Here is a 4,492-nt window from a genome sequence, read left to right as displayed (position 1 = left end):
TTTTTATAAAATTGCTCTATAATTTTCTTGTTCTGTTACTGCTATTCCTGCTTTGGGTATGAAAAACACATTTGTATTCTAAACAGAATTTGGTAGGACTTCTTATTTACCTATTTTTTCAAATAGTTTTAAATGCCAAGAATAATTGTTCCTTCATTATTTCTAACAAAAATATTTTTTTATTTTTAATTTTTTTTAGATTTTTTCAGACAATGGGGTTAAGTGGCTTGCCCAAGGCCACATGGCTAGGTAATTGTTAAGTGTCTGAGGTCAGATTTGAACCCAGGTACTCCTGACTCCAAGGCTGGTGCTCTATCCACTGTACCACCTAGCTGGCCCACAAAAAGTATTTTAAGTAATTTTCCTTTTCTTTTAACCCGAACAATTTATATTTTTGTAAATATTAATCATTTTCACTCTGTTTAACTGGAATATAATTGGGCCAAATAATTCCCAATACTTGTTTCATTTGATAGTGAATTCATCCTTTTTATTGTTGATACTGGTGATTTGAGGTTTCCTTTTTTTTGTTAAATCAAAACCACCAATGACATATCTGTTTTATTGTTTTTCATGAAATAAGCTCCTACTTTAATTTATTAGTTCAATTTTTCTTTTTACCCTTAACTTTAGTAATTTCTCCTTTGATTTTAAATTTATTTTTCTCTGGATTTTTTGTCATATATATCCAATTTATTAATCTACTTTTTCTTTTTTTTATTGATGTTAGAAATACAAAATTTCATTTACCATTTTGGTTGCAACTCACCAAATTTGCATTTCTTTCTCATTGTTGTCATTATCTTTAGTCATTTAATGTTTCTATGATATATTACTTGACCCACTTATTCTTTAAGATTAGATCATTTTTCCTCAGACACTTAAAAAGTGTTTTCTTGTATGCAAGTCACTCAACCCCATTGCCTTAAATAATTAAAAATTTAAAAAAAGATTATAAAATTGAGTTTGAAATTAGTTTTAATCTACACTTCCATGTCTTTTTTGAATGTAATGTTTATTGCATCATGTTCTAAAAAGAGTTTATTTAATTTCTCTGCTTTTCTGTATTTGTATTTGTATATACCCTACTGTGGAGCCAATTTTTTGATGATGTTATAAAAACTAAGAAAAAAAACCCCATAGTCCTGTTTTAAGTTTTCTCCAGAGGTCTATAAGATTTAACTTTTCTTTGTTCTCAAACTTCTCCTTATCTTCTTTCATACCTGTTTTATGGTTGGATTTATTTAGCTCTGAAAAGTGAAAGGTGACGTCTTCCACTCGTATAGTTTTACTCTCTATTTCTTCCCACAATTCATTTAAATTAGCTGGATTTTTTTATATAACCATATTGAAGTTAAGTATTGAGTTGCTACCACTGAGTGAACAAGATGATGCTTCTGGGATGAAAATGAAGAAGAGTTCATTGTGAAGGTCCATAGCTTACCTTGGTCCTGCTTGACTTATGAAGTGCAATGTTTTTCCTCAAAATGCAAAATTTGAAATAGGATATCAGGAATTTTCTTCATATATATACCTGAGAAGGCAGACTAAAGTACAAAAATATTTGTTGAAATTGTATCAGAAGATGAAGTCAAATTGGCACTGAAAAAAAGAGAGAAACTATGGGACACAGATATGTTGAAGTATTTAACGTCAAATAACATTAAAATGGAATTGGTGTTGAAGCATACTGGTACAAATAATTCTGACACTGCAAATGATGTCCTTGTGTGTCTTAGAGGACTCGCATTTGGATGTAGCAAGGAAGAAATTGTTCAGTTTTTTACAGGGTTGGAAAATGGGCCAAATGGGATAACATTGCCAGTGAACTTCCAGAGAATTACTGGAAAGGACTTTGTGCAGTTTGTTTCACAGGAAATAACTGAAAATTATCCAAAGAAACAGAAAGAAAGAAAGAATAGGGCACAGGCATATTAAAACCTTTAAGAGCAATCAGGCAGGAGTTTGTACTCATTGTGATCCTACTCAAAAATCAGGTCCTTATTACAGGTTTGGGGTTGATAGAGGCTATAATAGCCTTGGTAGAGGAGCTGGATTTGGAAGAATGAGCAAGATACCTGCAGTGGAGGGAGGGTATGAAGGTTTTGATGTCTACAATGTATAATTTAATGGATATAATAAAATGGATTGTTTTTCAGAGATGTCTGATCATAGATATGGAGAGGGAAGTTCACTTTCTTTAGTAAAACAGGTCACTGTATATAAAATGAGAGAATTATATTACAGATTTATGATATTCACAATTTTTTCTCACCCATCAACTATGTTTGAGTGTACACTGAAACTAGACTGGTTGGCAGAGTGACTGGAGAAGCAGATGTTCTCATGAAGATGCTGTGACAGGTATGTCAAAAGACAAAGCAAATGTGCAGCACAGATATGTAGAACTCTTGAATTCTTCAGCAGGAACAAGTGGGGGAGCTTTTTTTTTTTTTGATAGCCATATGATGGGAGACATGGGTTTGTCAAACCATTTCAGTTACAGTGATCTAGCTATTAGTAACTGAGTGTGGGTTACAGAGGAAGTTACAGTGATCAAAACAGATATTACCAAGTTTTACAGGATAACTCCAATGATTTTCAAACAAACATTGCTTAGATAGCCAAGGAGCAGTGGATAGAACCAGAAATTATATATCTATGTGAATAAATGGAATGGGAGGGATGACTGGCATGGTCTACATGAGTGCAGGATGAGGAATGAAAACCTAATCATCAAATCTTGGTCAGCTTTTTTTTTAAAGAAAAATAATTACAAAAATGAAGTTGAAAAGTTTTTCAATACAAGGTTGTGACTTATGCTTACTATAAGTGAAATCAAGATTGTTTTAAAAATCAGGTTCAGTACTTTTGAATACAGAAAAACATTCAGCTAGGCTGTAATAACAAAGTAGAATAAAGACTATAACTTTAAACAATTTCAGCATTTTTCAAGGTTTCTCAAGTTGCAGGACTGTACTTGAGCAATAAGCATATTTGAGCTAAAGCAATTTAAAATATATTAAATATTGCTCTTATACCACATTACATGGAACACTGATTGAGATGTATGTTATGAAACATGCTTTTTTATAAATATAGTTGCTGAGACTGTGATTTAAAAGTGATGCATTTGGCATGTTTATTCTAGTTTAGATGACTCTGCCAAAGAAAGTAGGAATGGTGACTTTTCACAGTTTGCTCCCTCACTAAAATCCAATTCTTTTGTATGTCACGTCATCACCTCCCTGATGTTATGGACTTCTTTGAGAATGAAGGATAAACAACAATTAAAACAATTTTATTTACCATTCTACAAGACATACATTATTAAGCTTTTTAAAAAATTTATGGGGACATGGAGCAGAGCCAAGAGAGCAGCATGAAGCTAACATGTTCCTGGAGCTTTTGCCTATACAACACTAAATGAAGCCTCTGCACAGACATTAAAGTTACAGATCCTGCCAAAAATAATATCGAAACAAGTTTTCAACTGTAGATATCATGGAGAATCTTGACTGAAGGTCTGTCTCTTTGGGGGGAAAGAGGAAATAAAGCACAGCTAGGTGGCAGAGCAGGGAAAGTCAGCAGGAGGTTTTTAACCGTAGTGCAGTCCTGGTCCTGGCAGCTAGATCACATACCAACAGGAAGGGTTCCATTCTCAGATTAGGAATACAACTCATCTAAAACGCAAATCATCCAAATGGAAAGGGAATACAATTCAGCACAAAGTAAAATTAACAAACTGGAAAAGGGAACAAAAGCTAACTGAAGAAAATAAAACCTTAAAAATTAGAATTGGAGGGCGGCTAGGTGGCACAGTAGATAAAGCACCAGCTCTGGAGTCAGGAGTACCTGGGTTCAAATCTGGTCTCAGACATTTAATAATTACCTAGTTATGTGGCCTTGGGCAAGCCACTTAACTCCATTTGCCTTGCAAAAACCTAAAAAAAAAATTAGAATTGGACAAATAGAAACAAATGAAAATATGAGACACCAAGATTCCATCAAACAAAGTTAATATGGTGAAAAAGTTGAAGAAAATATAAATTAACTTTTAGGAAAAATAAGTGATCCGGAAAATAGATCCAGGAGAGATAATTTATAAATTATTGATCCTCTAGAAAGCCTAAATAAAAAAAAAAGAACCTGGAAAATATCTTTCAGGGAATTATCAAGGAAAAATGTCCAAATATACTAGATTAAGAAGATAAAATAGTTCTTGAGAGAATACACAGAACACCTTCAGAAAGGCACACCAGGATAAAAACTCCAGGAACTATAATAGCCAAATTCCAGAATTCTCAAATAAAGGTGAAAAATACTACAAGAAGCCAAAAGCCAGCAATGTAAAAACAAGGAAACACAATCAGAATTATTAAGGACTTATCAGATTCAACATTAAAGGATCAGAGGGAATTGAATATGATATTTCAGAGGGCAAAGTGTCTTGCATTATCACCAAAAGTTTACTACCTGCAAATTTAGCATA

General features: G+C 33.0%; 1 pseudogene; it reads left to right on the top strand.

Moving 5' to 3' along the window:
* The first annotated feature begins 1,425 nt into the window (after positions 1-1,425).
* LOC141498805 (heterogeneous nuclear ribonucleoprotein H2-like) lies at positions 1,426-2,528 on the top strand (annotated as a pseudogene).
* Positions 2,529-4,492: the final 1,964 nt, after the last annotated feature.

Source organism: Macrotis lagotis, chromosome X (assembly GCF_037893015.1).
Source record: "Macrotis lagotis isolate mMagLag1 chromosome X, bilby.v1.9.chrom.fasta, whole genome shotgun sequence".
NCBI classification, from domain to species: domain Eukaryota; kingdom Metazoa; phylum Chordata; class Mammalia; order Peramelemorphia; family Peramelidae; genus Macrotis; species Macrotis lagotis.
The sequence above is the reverse complement of the archived record's forward strand: the minus strand, read 5'-3'. Positions and strand labels throughout refer to the sequence as shown.